The sequence below is a fragment of the Lissotriton helveticus genome, chromosome 3_1, assembly GCF_964261635.1.
Source record: "Lissotriton helveticus chromosome 3_1, aLisHel1.1, whole genome shotgun sequence".
In the NCBI taxonomy this organism is placed as follows: Eukaryota; Metazoa; Chordata; class Amphibia; order Caudata; family Salamandridae; genus Lissotriton; species Lissotriton helveticus.
The window spans coordinates 565,320,953-565,338,246 of record NC_136061.1 but is presented as its reverse complement, the minus strand read 5'-3'; positions in this window follow the sequence as shown (position 1 = coordinate 565,338,246).

The following is a 17,294-nucleotide window of genomic DNA, read 5'->3' as shown; positions in this document are numbered from 1 at the left end:
CTGCCATTTGAAGGTTGTGTGCATTTGTTTAAAAACAATATATTAAAAAATATAATAATGATAATAAATGGAAAGTAGAAAATAAATTAAAAGACTAGATTGGACTATGAGCTCTGACATTGAAGTAGGCTACTTTCTAAGTGGATATGGACATTTGCAAGAGAAAAATGTTGTCACTCACAGTGAAGAAAATCAGTGGCAGAAGTGGACTGAACCATTAGCTCATGCAGAAGGCTGTGAAGGGCAGACACATTTTCATTTTGAACAGACCGATGGTTGAAGAGGGCTGACTAAACGTCTGAGTCTCCTACGTTGCAGCAAAGACCTGGAACGTGCTCCCAGTCAGCATCAGATGCTCCCCCCACCCTGCACACCTTCAGGAAGCGCCTCAAGACCTGGCACTTTGACTGACCCGGAGCTGACCCCTCACCCCCCCCAGCGCCTTGAGACCCTCACGGGTGAGTATTACGCTTTAAAAAACCCTGATTGATTGATTGAGTGAGTCGATTATACATGTATTTTTATGGGGACTTCTTTTTTTTTTAAGCATGCCTTTGGCGAAACAGCTAAAGCAGACTCTAACACAGGCCTGAAAAAGAAACCCACAGGCTTATAAAAAACTAAATGTGTACTATTGTCTTTACATATGAATAGAAGCTCGAAACATGAAATGTGATGAATTGTGTTCCAATTTTATACTATATTAAACAAGAGTGCCCTGTAAGGTGTTCTTGCAATCAGAAATACCATGAGAACCTTCTATAAACAAAGCTACTTAGTGCATGCATATGACACATAATACAATTCAAGGACATGCTCCGAATCACTTAGAGGTGCAGCAGTGACTAGTCACAATGATATGCGACTTCTTCCGATGATTACAATCTAACAGAAATACCTAAATTCAAAGTGCTTCTGACGCTTCTTCCAAGGAACATATGAAGTACAGTTGCATGCGCCTTCGAGACCTAAGGATATTCACACTATACAAATGATAAAGTCAAGCATTCGAAAAAAACCTCCCGTATATGTCCTTCAGACTTTGGATGAGGAGGTCTGGGTGGGAGAGGGGAACTCTTCAACACCATTATTTCTTCAGTATAATCAAGTTCAAGTTCAAGTTCACTTTAAGTAATGTAGAGTTGATTGGTGACTTCACTAATGTACTGTTTGCAGCATGACAGGTAAACTGTGCACAGGGGTGCTTCACTCCCCATTATCAGGCAAAACCTCCCAAGAGAAAAAGTGGGAGGGGCGACACTCACGGTGAATTTAGACAATGGCTGAAGTGAACCGACCCACAGCCCCATATTGTATGCTGGAATGGGCATTAGAAAAAATTGAATGATACAACAATAAAACAATGGGTGAAGCAAAGCTGGTCTCCCATCAATAAATAATTTTAATAAAATCAAAAGGTTCTGGATAATGCCATGAACTTTTGATAGTACGAAAATTAATTTGCTAATGTCAGATCTAAAATGAAAAAAACAAAGCAATCAGAGGCAACTGGCAGAAGGTCCAATGTTACCCGGAGAGAGGGAGGGTGGGGCTACGTGTAAAACTAAGTCTGGCGACCACCTGCCTGCCAATTATTTAGAAGTCTGCTCTTTTCAGACCACAGGTCAGCTGAATCTCAGCATTAATTGGTTGTCATGGCGTGCATTTGAAGTTGAAAGTCTTGTCCAAAGACAATCAATAAGTCAAGCAGAGCTGCTTTCACAGAAAGTTGCCATGAACATAAGAAGCTACTCAATGCCCAAAATCCAGCAGGCCTAATGAACAGTGCAGCAACCCACAGTTCAGTTTGACCAAATAGCTTTGTCTATGGTTCCCTTTTTGCCCAATGCAGTGTACTCCTAGGAGTTATTTAAAGTGTGGCAAATGGGCCACCAAGCGGCTAAGGCTGGAAAGGCCCTGCCACTGTATACCTTTGGCAGCTTGTACATTGCACTAAATGTTCCCTTCTGTGTTGTTGGGAGCACTTTCCACTAAAAAATCATTGACAGATGCCATATCTTGACAGGACAGCTCAATATCAATATTTTTCTCTCGCAGAAATAAAATACTAAAGTGAGGATATGTTTCTGAGAAACAAAAACCAATTGTTCCTGATGCTAAGCGAGTTTATTTCTCTGAGAATCAGGATCATTTCTGTTGTTTCCTGCCTAGAAACTTTTGACTCGTGTGAAATTCCACGGCACAAAATCGAACACTGGAAGACGCGCCCTGGACTAGGCAGGTGTTCTTATGTTCGTTAGGATGTGGTGCTTTGGCAGATGGGTCATTGGCTTAAAATCTGCTAGTGTAGGAACTAGCTGACGTTCTGCCATCTATTTGGCTAAGAAGACACAGAAAATAAATGATCTCATCTCCATTATCCTGAGCCATTATCCTGACCTAATTGGTACGTGACTTTGTATTTTGAGTACTATTTGAATTGCTGCTTCCCCATCCCAATCCTTACCAACAATTCTGCTCTACTTCTGCTCATGGAGCAAATCTTTTTATTCTTTCCTCATGGAGCAAATCTTTTTATTCTTTCCTTTGCATGTCCCATAGGCAGTAAAAATTAACTTTTTATACATCTTTCTTGAATACTTGCGTGCAAAGGCCAATAGAGTAAATGCAAATTAGAAACTGAAATCCAAAACGGAATTACATCCAAACATGTTCTTTGTGTTTTCAGAGATGAAATATTATGTTTTTGTATGTCTCTCTGTCTGGCACTGGCATTTTCCAGCCATTTTAGAATAAAGTGAAAAGAAACCATGCAAAATGTTTTACCCACTTCACTGATTTTTGTGCCATGTCAAATTCTTTTAACTTGTATTATTTTCTCAAATTTACATAATCTCCTTGGTCTTAAATCCATGTGATTGTTTTATGCATTTCGCTCTGATCCTTAAACAGGTCACAGCACTAGCAGTCTCAAGACACATTGTTGGTAGAGTCGTGGTTTTACTGGTCTGCTGTTCAATCTGACAGTGCCAGAGGGGATGGTCAGACAGGCCAGTGTGTGGACCACTGTTATAGAAGTTTGTGGGTCTGTTTTATGGTCTGCTCTGCTGGGTTATTTTTACTGCTGAGTTCCCTTCAATTGCTACAAACATTGCCAGCAGCAAGCACAAACACCACAAGGAGAGTCATGCACTGCAAAACTTCTACACAGCTACTCTTTACAAGTCCAAAACTGCCCGCATTTTAAGAATAAGGGCAGCTTTTCTAGCTCTATGATTCCCTAATGGGGGAGAATTTTAATTTAGAGTCAGGGCCTATTTTCTGTCCCGGTCCAACCCCGGGCAGAACTGGCTATGCAAAACAATTACAAATAAAGTCAAATTACTTTCAGTTCCATCCTGTGGCATCACCTGGCACCATTGTTTCATGCTCCAGGGCCATGATTTCTATCACATCGTCTGGCAGTTTATGGTTACTGTCCAACAGTGGTCAACCTACATCCAGGTATAGTGAACATAATTATGAGCTGCATGTTTATCAGCACTTTGGCTCAGGAAGCCTTACATTCATGGAAGACTTAGCTTGTGCCCAGTCATCCCCTTGAAGCTAGCATCTATCAATCACGCTTACATGTATAATAAATAAAGGAAGCCAAACCCTCCTCAAACCAAATGCCCTTGTCACAATGGTTGTAGCCACAAGCCAGCCGCAAGTCACGAATAAAGAAAAAAACATTGACAGGAGTGGGAGGAGTCACAAAACTGAGAGTTGCTGGTCATGGCCAGCTACATAACATATCAGACACACCTTAATGGTACTCTGACCACAGCATGACAAATCTGACAAGATCCTGAATAAAGCATACTGGAACTGTAAACCACTTCCACTGAGGATCCCCTGATCTCCTGTGGTGTCTCCGGAGACTGACAGCAAACTTCCAAATCGAGGAAAAATGAAAGGACAATGGAGTCAGCCAAACCAGGAGAGATGCGAGGCATCAATGTTGTTGCTGGCAATGGTACATTGAACAGCTCCTTATATACAAAACCTATCGACAGGAACAGCCTGTTAAGATTTGATAATGCACACCCACGGTCACTCAGTACCGGTGGGACAGTTTCTGCGCATCCGGAGAAATTGTTCTGAACTCCAGGATTACAAAAAGGAGGCATGGATCCTTATGGATAAACTGAAACAGAAGAGCTACCCCAACAAAATCATTGAAAGCGCTAAAAAGAGAGCACGCAATACCCCTAGGGAGTCCCTTCTAGAAACCTATGAAAGGACTTAGCCACAACAAATGATTTGTGTCACTACCTTTAATAAATCATCAAATCAGGTGAAGAAGATAATCAACAAAAAATGGACAATGCTAACATCAAATAAACTGACCTATGAGAAGCTAATGTTCTCATTTAGGAATAAAAACAGAAGTCTAAAAGACTCCCTTGTCCACACAGATTCATTCCAGCCTAGAGTTGAAAAGCAACTCACATTGTAGAATGCCCCACCGGTCACCGGACATTTTCCATGCAGGTCATGCGTGGTGTGCGAATTCACTGAACACACGAAATACCTGGACCTGGACTTACACACTCCATGGGAACAAAGATCCCATACTAATTGTAACACAGAGGCAGTCATCTATCTAATCAAATGTCCATGTCATCTGCTCTATGTGGGTATGACATCCCGGAAAGTCAAGATCCGTATTAGTGAACATATGCACTATCAGGAGGGCAGTCACTGCAACGAGACTTACAGCCCACTATGTATAGAAACAACAAAATGGTACTGACATCCGGTGGACAGTCATCGAGAAGGTTAAAGGAACAGGTAATCTACAAAAAAGACTTCTAGACAAAGACCAACGTTGGATATACCGTCTGAAAACTCATGAAACAGCATTAAACAATGGTATCCCGTGGAGCCAGCTCAATAAATGAACAAAGCCAACAGTATGTATGAAAAATGTTCACATACAGACCATTAACTATTCTTAGTTCTCCCTTTTGAATAGCCCTACCAGCTATGTGCATTTTCCGACGTATAGACAAACACATATATCTATACAATGAAAGACATCAAGGGCAAATAGACAAATGTCCTCCCTTAACAATAAGTACACTGCTATGTGCAATCTGCCACGGACCTTTCCACCACTAATATGGGAGATAAACTATCGAATTACACTTGTGGGATATGTTATCAGAATACACTCATGAATTGCTGCCTGTATTATTTCCAAATCCTGATATTGTCACTTATGATGTAAAAAACAACAGGAGTATAACCCATAAACCAAGGTGGGATCAGGGTAGAAGGATATTAGGCAAACAATATCCCACAAGGTAATGTTTAGAAAGACAATTAGATACGCATGCTTACAGCATTGCCAGCAAAGAAGCAAAGAAGCAAGGAGACTCAATTAAGTTTCTTGAATGTGCATATAGCATCATATATTCAAAACACACAGTATACAAATGATACAGTTATGGCAGCACTGTATTGACATATATACAAAAGCAACCCCAATTGTACTTGGCGCTCAGTGTAAGTGGGTGACACAGAATGGCGACGCAAGTGAAAATTGTGCACAGCAAGGGACAGAGCAAGTGGAGTGAGTGAAAAAATATATACAGTGTAGTGGAATACAATGGCTGGAAAATACATTTTAAACTGTTTGATGATTCAGCATCGATAGTTCGGGTAGGCCATTATAAAAGGAGCGCCAGCAGTTGCGCTGTGGGTTGTCGACGAATGTTTCGATCCTCTGTTACTAGGGATCGTCTTCAGGACAGGGTTGCTGGGAATTGGACCAGTGCTTAGGAGGGGAACATCGGGAATCCAACGAGGGCAGATGTACGGCAATTTCCAGGTTCGGGTGGCTGTCCAATAGTACCAGGCGCTGCAGCGTGATGCTGGGTGTATGGCCCACGTGAGTGGATCAGTAAAGGATCAGCTTCTCGGGGGGGGGGGCACTGTGACGGATCAAGTAACCGAAGGCATAGTTGATGGCTGAATCGATTGGCTGTAATTCCCGGGAGAAGATTTGGGAGGTTGGTTATGTGGTATCGAGGAGTTCCAGGCTGCGTGGTCCCGGTGGGATCAAAGGAGAAATCAAGTCTTGAGGGGTACTAAGAGCTGAGTAAATCAGCTTGAGGAGAAGTGGATCGTCCGGTCTGTAGTGAGTTCTTATCACTTATGAGGCATGATTATCTAAAATCACCTTATATACTAAGAGTGTTTCCTTAACCTGCCTCCTCCCACTGTTACACTCTAATACCATAACAGCACCTCGACTTTAGAGGCAAAACTTTTGCTTACATTTTGGTATATCGTACCCTTCAGTGACATCACATAACATCATGTTTCATATATTTATAACTTGAAGTATTGGCCATGTGCACAAACTATGGGCACAATCGATAACCTGCGGGAATTACCAACGTTTAGGGATAGGACGTAGAGTCCTTTTCCGCATTACCAAGATTGAACTATTTTCCCCGTATTTTCAACTACAATTCCTGTGATCCTCAAATCGGGACGTAGAATCCTTCCATATCCCAGAGGTTTAACTATTATCCCCGTACTTGGGACGACAATTCCCATGACCGTCAAGTCAGGTTGTAGTTTGTTGAGGCACGCGCCATGACGTTTCTCATATATCATGATGCCTCTTGCTGTTTTTGCTGGGGAGACACTCCTCCCCTCCCGGTTTCTACAGCGAAATCAACATATTTAAATGCCTGCCCCGAGCCAGACCCCCTCACAAGCCGAAGATGAGTACCGCAGTAGGTTGATACGCTGGGTGAGGACTTTACCACAAGTAAGTTCAATGACACATTTGAGACACGCTGTGTGGCGTTGCACCAGGGCAATCCGTCCTCCCGTTTTCATTTCTTCTTATAACAGGAGACTGCCAACTGCTTTTTTACTTGCCCCGACCATTCCTGCCATGTAACACTATCTTTAGGACCACCCACATTATTGATCTGGCCCTGTGTGATGTGTTCAGCCCTCCCAAGTTGGGTAAGTTACAATGTGAATACTAACAGCTGATTGGTGCAATTGCGCGAATGCTCATATCTATACATGGTGTGATGTCCTTCATATATTTTTTTAACACTTCAACTGACAGTGATCTACATGCTGCAATTTTGAGACTGTTTGTATTGGTACAAACTTCTTCTGGTAACTCATTCTAACACGAAGTTAGTGTTACAATGCGAATAATATCGCCACTCCATAGGTCTGTCACATAGAATCAGTATGTCACATTATGACCATGATGCGTGGCACACAGTGAGGTGAATTTTCCTCCCATAACTGCATGCGCACAAAGATTGACATGATATCCACGATACACCTATTGGGTAATAAGCACTGACAAAAATGTTTTTATGAAACTTTATGTTTGTGTTCGCTTCTGTTTCCTACTCTACAGATGGAGCCAGACAATACACAAACATTCTAACACTTCACACACTGCGAGGAGTAGCTACTCTTCCCTCGCTTCACGGAGAGGATAGGGACTTCCCATCCTACAATTCCTTGCACATTTAGGGGGGTTTTCTGCTCTTGCCCTGAAGAAAGTACAGTACCTTTATGGCCGCCTTGGACTGAAACATGTCGGCAGTTCGATTTCTTACTGACCCAGCCAGACCCAATAATAAAGGGATACCCTGGGTTTGACTGAGGTTTTTTATCTTTAAGCCCCCCGGTCTTTATTTATCTGAAGAGCTCCCAACACTGTGGTTGAGCCCACCCCGACATTTAGGGGTTGGGGTGACCAGATGATGAAGCATGAAACCACTAGGGTGTGTGAGGGTAATTAAAAACAAAAGGTGCTTTTTCCCCAACACACAGTTGTGATTAGCACAACCTTTCACTAGAGAGGTCCCTTTCTTTTACAGGTTCCCCCTTGTTTCTCCCTGCACGAAGGTACAGGTGGCATACTATCCAGTCTGACCATCGGTCAGTCTATTGGAGTATTATTGTGATATATAGTCTATCAGGAGGATATACTCCAGTTATTTTCCTCTTCAAACCTCCAGATACGGGGAATTCTCCCGGTGAGTTTACGTGTTAACTACAGTAACAGTGGCACAACAAGAAAAACATTCAGAAAAAAAACTGCTGAGAAAGGTTACAGTGTTTGTAGGCAGTCTGGTCCCAGTTGGAATGGGAAGCAGGATTGAACCTTCCAAGGAGGAGGTCCTGGTCTGGAGGCAAGATACGGCACAGCAGAGCTGCGAGGAGAGAGTGAACCTAGACCGTGGGTCACGGGTCTTTCACTATAGATTAGGCCCAAATTTATGTAACTGGGTATCGCTATGATGGAAAATACCAATTGCTGCAGTGAGGGTGAATGGAGTGCTATCGGACTCATCCCATTAGGACAGGGAATTGGGCAGGGATGTCGACTCTCTGCCCTTATTTTCACCCTATGTGTAGAATCCAAAGTGTGCTGGCTCGAGCTTAGGGCAGATGTTACAAGTTTTCCAGACATCATGAGACAACCAGAGAAATCTATGCTGATGATGTTCTCCTGTACCTCGCTGACACAGAAGTGGCATCCTCGCAGCCCTGTCCATTGTCCTGTCCTTTGAGAAGTACTTGAGTTATAGGATGAACTGGACTAGGTGGGTTTAATATGCACTGCTCACCTAGGAACACCTAGGAGACACTTACCATAACCTTAAGGTGTCCAGGGAGTGACTCCGATATCTAGAAATAAAAAGAATGCTAAATAATTCACAATTTCTGGGTAAAGTCCTAGAAGTAGTCCTTCTAGATTTCCAGGCAGATGTAGAGAGATGGAGTAGGCACCTGTTGTCCCTTATGGGCTGAACAGTGTTATTTAAAATGGCTATGTTGCCAAAGTTGTTATATGAAGTGAGAATACTCCATTTATAATACCAGTTTTCTAGTTTGAAAGGGTTAAGAGAACCATTCTGTGGAATGGAGGTACACCCTCAATTGCATTAAAATTCCTGTAAGGAATGGTGTACAATTAAGACATTGCCTGCCGCATGCTTGGCCATACTGGCATGCTTCTCGGCTTCAAGTTGTTAACATATGGGAGAGGGTGTGGCCAACGGCTAGGGTGGTCAACCTCGAAGCTGGAGAACCAGGTTTGAGTCTTGGCAGGGAAGATCAACATTCCGTAATTCTAGGCAAATCACTTGGTCTCCATGTGGCTAACAAAAAAAGGAATGTGTCCTCGTGTAAAGCTCTCTGATACCTTTGGGTCTAGTTCGCACTATATAAACCTCTAAAAAAAACAGAAAAACATATGGGAGTTCACCCCGTAGGATGGCCCAGCAATGAGACTAGAGATCTTGAGATTGGACAGAGGCATATATATTCATTATTTGTATGGCAAGTCTAATAGAAGGCAGCTTCTGGAGCCCACCTAGGTGGCCTTGGACACTTAGAGACACTTGGGATAAGGCTATGAAAAGCATATGATGGAAGAGGCAAATGATAAAAGAAATGAATAAATTATCAAAGATTTTAGCATTGGGATGGGAGGGGCTAGACATCATGCCGTGTGGTCACAGCAAACAGTGCGCTCTTCCCGGCCTGGACAATTTTGCCAAATACTACAGCTCTGCAGCCCATCCAACACTTGGGGAGGCCATTGCTCACTCTGGCACTCCCTTTGATCCTCAACTGGGGCCAGACCAATACATTTCGCAACCCTTCATTAAAGTGTACGTCACCACAAAATGCAACAACGATAGCAGCAGCCGCTCCTGAATCGGCCGGCGTCAGTGTCGCCAGAGGAACAGATGCAGAACAACTGAGGACCCAGAAAGAGTGAACTGACTGGTGCTTTGCCCACCAGATCAGGGCTATGGACTGCTGGACGCTATGGGGAAAAGGATCTGCGCAGATCAGCCGAGAGACCTACAGGCTTTTGTCCTGAGGGGCTCCACACCCACTTGCACTGTGACCCGGTCGACAGCGGCAGAGTGACTGCCACAAGACTTCAGGACACCTAACCTTCCTTGCATGCCCTAACAGAGGGGCAGGTGGGGTGTCCTAATACTGAAGACTCCAAGGACTGCAGTGAGTATCTCAGACCAACTCTTACCACCTCCTCCCAGTTAAATGTGCCACCCGCCCTTCCTCTCACTTTGGTGACATTGGGGGATGACACCTCTACTGCGTTCTTTGCTGGGGAAGCCTGCTGGCTCAAGAAGCGTGCTCTTATCCTGCATTTCTGAGGAAGGAGACCTGACCATCTATCTGGGCCTACTGATCTTCAATTTGGCTCTGCCATGGGGAGATCCCAGCACGATAGGGAGGATACAATGGCCAGTGTGACCTCCTAAGAGGTTCACCTCCCTCAACAGAGGACAAATTAGACTCTATCCTAGCTGCCATCAGCTCCACAGGAGATGCCCTCGAGAGCAAAATTGACTCCTGAATCAAGGATCAGGAGGCCGGGCCAGGCGGGCAACATTTGGGGGATTGGTTTGGCGGGAGACATTGTGGGCCCCTCCATGCTTACTTATCTGAAGGATTGTTTGCAGGAGGTGGTCCTACCAGTGAGCCATTCTAAATACTATGCCCTGGAGAGGGCACACAGGGTGCCCTTCGAGGCCTTCATCCCCAAGGTTTCCCCCTGTGGTCCTGTGATCGTCCGCTTACTGCTCTTTCAGCACCCCAACTGCAGACTCAAGCAGGCGTGAACTAATGTCCCCTTCACCATTGACAACGTGCATGTATCCATCTTCCCAGACTTCGCGACAGCAGTGCAACAGAAAACAGCTTCTGTCCTGGTGATAAAAAAGAGGATCAGGGAGTTTGAGATCAAGCATTCCTTGTTGTTTCTGGCTAAACTGGGGATCCATCGAGATGGGAAGTCTATCATTTTCACCACATTGGTGGTGGCATGATAGTGGCTGTACACATATGACACTGGGGGTCGTACATATCTAGACGCCCAACTGAAGGGCCTAGTGGACACCAGGAGTCCCACCACCTGAGATGGGGCAGAGTGCGTCTCACACAACAGACCCATGAGGGCAGACGAAGAGCCGTGGAGGCAGTGGTGACACTGGCTCACATAGGAAGCGGTTTGGCGGACTTCACAGCAATTACTTTCTATCAGGCACTGGCAGTGCCACTGGATCTTATATTAGTATCCAATTGTTTACAGTTACACCATGCACAACAGATGAAATCATCTCACCACCTAGGTTGGGATCATCCTACTGTTTACCCACCTTCTCAAGTTAAGTTATGCCCTGTTTACCGCTGATGTTACTGCACCTGACTACGTAGTGTCTTGAAAATATCCCAGTATCGTCCGGGGCCTGGCCTATGAGATGACTCAAGTCTAATGGCTGTCTATCCTGCCAACTGTACCACAGAAGACTAGGGTAGTACAAAGGTTTGCAGGATCAACAAGTTGTATTGCCTATCAGACAGCTTGGACAATGCGCAGTGGGTAATTGTCCTTGGTGAGCACAGCTGAGGTTTTAATGCATGGTTCTTGTTTTTCTATTTAGCTATTTTTGCTGCCTGCTGGAGAGTTTGATATATGTGGGATGCCGGACCTTAGGCAGAGGGACGGACAACGGGCTGGGCTGTGGGATGTGTATAATGCAGTGTAATGGCTACAACATTATCCACTGTTAGATTTCTCACTTGGAATCTAAGAAGGCCAAACTCCCCTGGTAAAAGAAATAAAGTCTAGGCCTACATCAGAAAGCGTAAGGAGCAGGTTGCTCAGCGACAATAAACGCTCCAAGGCAGAAGGCATGGCACTACAAAAAAGGTGTCAGGGACGAGTTTATTTGACAACATACTCTGCCTCGCCCCTGGGGTGCCTATATGGATCCTGACTGGGTTACCCTTATTACCAGAACTCTAGATGATTGACACAGGGGGGCATTACATAGTGCTGGGGGGCAAACTAGAGGGGAAGGATGTGGCATTGATGAACCTCTAGGCTCCTAACTCTGATTGGTCTGCTATTCTTCGCTCTCCCCTCACCTCTCTGCGCTGCTGCAGTACCCATTGATAGTTGGGAGGTCTTCAAATGCATAGCTGACTTCCTCACCAATACACACAGTGACAAGGGCCTTCCGAACGACACTGTAGTAGTGGGCACATGGGAGCGCTCCACCCCAAATTTAGGGAATGTTCACATTACTCAAGGAATGCATGACCTCTCTGTGCAATTGGTTACACTGCTTTTCTCTGGCTCATTCAGCAACAAGATGATTAGTTTGGAGTACCTTGCCAAAACAAACCCATTTGTGATGAAGATTTGCTGGGAGGTACACCACCCACCAATCTTGCCCTAGAAATTGAAAACTGAAGCCATGGAGGACCCAGTGTTCTGGGTCTCCATAATAAATGTCATACAGCATTATTTCTCCGAGAGCAAGGGAACCGCCGTTTCCAAACTGATTGACTGGGAGGCATTTAAGGTGGTGGTGATGGGCCATTGTGTTGCAGCATCAGTAGGGATCTGAGCGCAATTACTCAAGGAGGTTTCCCAACAGGACGCTCACTTGAGGCATTAAATAGAGCAAGTCCCCATGACCGTGCCATGTGCCAGTAACTGCCAGGACCAAAAGAGATTGTTGGAACTTTTGAAGAGACTGAGATGTTATGACTACCCCCAATTTCTCAACAAAGTACATAGCGAATGGGATAAAACCGTTCGCTTACGCACTAGGCTTGCCAGCCCCTCCCATGAACTAAAGCAAATACTGCCCATCGCCAACGCTGCTAGAGAACGAGCATACACTCAGGCTGAGATCAATATGGAGTTCCAGGACTACTATGGCTGATTCCTCAGGGCCCTCTGGACTCTGGCCGACAGGCGTTGCACACATGCATTCTGAATGCCCGGACCTCTAGGGTGGGACAAGAGGTGGCAACAATACTGCGGATAAACAGATACAGGAGTTATTGGATGCCTTTAAGTCCTTGGCATGGGGCATAGTCCCAGGAACCAATGACTAACCAATTGAGTTCCACTCAACTTATAGTGACTGGCCCCCAGGCTGACTAAGCTGTATAAGGCCATGTGTGACCAGGGTACTCTGCTCCCCACTATACGAGAAGCCCTGTTAATGCCCATTCTGAAACCAGGAAAGGAGGAGTATTTGAATATACCTTTCTCCATCCTCAATGCGGATTTTAAGATCCTTAGTAAAATACTAGTCACCAGATTACTACCCCACTTCCAAGCGCACCCGGACCAACGTGGATTTGTTTCGACTTGCAGCACACTTCCTAACATCAGGCAACTGATCTGTGTTCTACATTCTCCTCCAATGACTATCCAAAGTCCTGCTCCAGGGAGCTGGTGATGCCGGTGAACATAGAGAAAGCTTTTCGTTCTCTTTGATAGGAGTATTTACTATTTACACACTGCCACAACCACCATATACCGATCTAGTTGCCTGCATGAAAACTAGGAGTTTCCTCCTAGTCACATGGCGCATTGAAAGAGATACCCGACAGGGCTGCGCACTGTCTCTGGTACTATTTGCCATGGAGGTAAAGTCTCTCTCACTCACACTTTGGCAGGGCAGGGCTTATCGGGGACTACCACTTGATAACAACATACTGCACGTCTCTGTTTATGAGAATGACTTATTGCTCTACCTCCATGGGGAGCATACAGATGTAGAGTGCACAGTTGTGGTACTCAGTGAGTCTGGCATGGTCTCAGGTCTACAGGAGAATTGGAACAAATCCCACATATACCTTGTCCATGCACCGCAGACAGAAACACGGCCTCCAGCTATAGGGGAGGAGGTCAGCTAAGAACCACACACCTTCCGATATTTGGGAGTGCAGATCTCCAATCTGAAACTCAAGTAATATAGCCATCTAGCATGCCCCACCCATTTCGGTTATGAGCAGAGCCGCCATAGCCAAAAATGGTCATGTTGCAGCTACTTCTCTAAATTCTTTTCGATGCTTGCCATACGAGTGTTCCATGCTGTGTGCTGGGAAATAGATAACTTCTTCCTGACTTTACTGTGGGACAAACAAGGCCACAGGAATTCCTTGGCTAGACTCCTCCTCCCCACATCATATGATGGCCTGGCAGTTCCTGATTATGAGCTGTACTATCTGGCTGCGCAGCAGGCATGGGCGACTAGGTGGAGAGAGACTCACTGGGATCCCCCCTTGTGATGGACGTTGGAATACCGACATGTTAGGAGTGGTTGTGATTAAAGCTTCACCCCCTCCATAAATCTCAGGCTACCACCACCCACAAACTAGTAGACACTCTGGAATACGTCTGGTCCAGAGCACTAAAGAGAATGTGTCTCAGGCTTTCCTAAGCCCAAATCCTCCCATGTTCGGTCTTGACTGTCTTAAACAGACAGGAGCCTGGAGGGGATTGCGAGAATGGGAGAAAGCTGGGCTAAAAACATTGGAGACCTAGTTTATAATGGCATGCTGAGACCTCTCCAAGATCTTTTCAATAACTTTGAGAGTACCTCTCACCGTTTCCCAGAATACAAGGAAGCAAGAGCCATGATTGAGATGCATTGGTGTACAAGGGCAGAAGAATGACTGATGCATAAAACCCACAGGTCATCTGCATGACAAGCAAGGTCAAGCCGTCACTCTACTCGATAGTGAACTCATGAGACAAGCCACAGGAGAGCTGGCGGACATAGGAGACCATTGCGCTTCTGAAGAATTCTGACAAACTTGTGCTCCATTCTAGAACACACTCAATATGCCTTGAGAAATGCCAGATTCAAGCTCATCCAATATTACTTCTTGCACAGAGTGTATATATCACATCTAAGTGTATATACCTTATGTTCCCTACAGCTCAGACAGCATGTCCAAGATGTGTGTGGTAGGGGCGGCCTATTAAAACATGGTCTGGGCTTGCCCTGCTCTCTGCCAGTATCGGAACACTCTTGTTCAAAGCATCACCGTGGACAGAGATTGACACATACTGAAAACATCTCCCTATTGCCTCCTGGGAATCTTCTCCAGAGCAGGAGCGAGGGCTTTCTCATCCCGGTTACTTGATCAGCCTTGGTACTGGCCTGCTGCCAAATAGTGATCACCTGGAAAGACCCTTGTGGTCTATCCTTATCCTCTGGTGAACTGAATTACTAAAATGGGATGATTGCAAAGAGACAGACATTCAGCAGGAGGTGCAATGTGTCATTAAAACCACGGATCAGGCACAAGCCTGCCACACCAAATCACAGAATTGCCCACAGATTTATGACTTGGGCAAGATCACTTCCCCAGGAAAGTAAAGAGGATAGCGAGGACTGAGCGCCCCCTCCTGGTTAAATGTAAATGTAAATGTACCGATATTTATAGAGCGCACAGCTACTTCCCAAAGGTAGTGTCCCGGCGCTGTACGTATACCGCTTAGGAACCCTTCCTGGTTTTCCCTGTATGTGTCCACTCCTGGGCAACCCCAGGGTGAAACTAGGCATCCCAGCGCTTTTGGGGCCGCTGTGGAGATTAAGCAAGCTATTGCCCAGAGTCACAGAGTGGGACCCATGATTAGAATAGGCACCAAGGCGAGAATTATCGGGTCCGAGGAAATTGAGCCCCAGACCCGCCGAGGCGGGTATTGAACCCTGGTCCCGGACCAGACCACTGCATCAGGTGAATTTCTCCAAGAAAATGGCCTGCTCGGTTCCGCTCCTTTCCAGAAAGTTTGGGGGTGATTCGTCAAGTGTGGGCCGAGAAAAAAGGGGGGTCCCAAAACGTGTTTTCCCCATACAATTTTCCATAGGGACCTTTAGCCAGGGCTACAGCAAACCTTTGGCGACAAAAATTATTGCCACTTTATCGGCAGGAAAGTGTCGCTAAAGTGGTGATAATGGGTTTGATAATATGCTCAATGGAATTCCAATCAAAGCTCATGTCAGATGTCCTTCACATCTAACATGAGCTTCAATTGGGATTCCATAGAGCATATTATCAAAACTATTATGGCCACTTTAGCTGCAGTTTGCTGCCGATAAAGTGGCGATAATTTTGTCACCAAGGGTTGATAATATGGCCCTCTCTCGTTTCACAAATAAAGCTAACACTACAGTTTTATGAGTGCAGTGTACCTGGTACATTTTACTTGTTATAGTGCAGCGTTCAAGTGGTGTCTATATGGAAGTGTCTACTGCGTTACTGACGCCCGTTATGCTGAATTATTTCTAATGCATTCCTATGAAGGATTTGTAGATCTAGGCCTCTGTGCTTACCGTTCTGTAAACTTTGTGCCAAACACATTAGGAAGTGGAGTTCACAACTTAAGTTGAGCAGATCTTCTACACGTCCAAGCAGACAGCAGTGTCTAAGTTTAAGAGAGAAAGAGAAATTATGTCACAGAGAGTGAGAGAGAGAGAGAGAAAACAACATTAAAACTGTGTCGCAGAGTCTGGAGTTGAGATTTTTTGTTGAACCAGATGTAGATTTACTAGCTCCTTGCATCACTTTACCCATGTTAAAAGTGACTCAACAGTGGCGTAATAAGGTTGATGATCTGTTTGTCAGACTGTTGTAACCTATCTGTTGTTACTGCTCGGAAGTAATTATACATTTTACAGAGAAGCTGCTGTACACTATGCACTCTGGGCCATAATATCAAGCTTGGACGACAAAAATTATTGCCACTTTATTGGCAGGAAAATGTCGCAAAAGTGGTGATAATGGGTTTGATAATATGCTCTAAGGAATTCCAATTGAAGCTCATGTCAGATGTCCTTCACATCTAACATGAGCTTCGATTAGAATTCCATAGAGTATATTATCAAACCCATTATCGCTACTTTCCTGCCGATAAAGTGGCCATAATTTGATGGTTTGATAATATGGCCCTCTCTCCTTTCATAAATAAAAGTTACATTACAGTTTTACGAGTGCAGTGTACCTGGTACATTTTACTTGTTATAGTGCCGCGTTATTTCTAATGCATTGCTATGAAGGCTTTGTAGATCTAGGCTGTTGTGCTTACCTTATATAAAGAGTGCGGCCACCGGAGTTCACCACTCGACTTGAACTCTACTTCTATACGTCAAAGTATTTTCAATAAGTTACAGACAATTCCATTGCTGTTGCTCGATAGGCCGTGGTTGCTTCTGAAGGATGTTTGCTGAGGAAACAAAAGGACGTTTTGATTAGTCATCGTAAACTGAGTTACGTAACTACTATCAAAAGTGAATTTTAATGTGGGTTCTTACTATTCCATAGTTAAGACTGTTGCAGCTCCAGCAAACAAAGGAAGATCAATAAGTTAATAAAGACGTGGTATGGCCTTGTGGCGCAGAAAAAAAATACTATCATGGACGCAACAATTAATAATA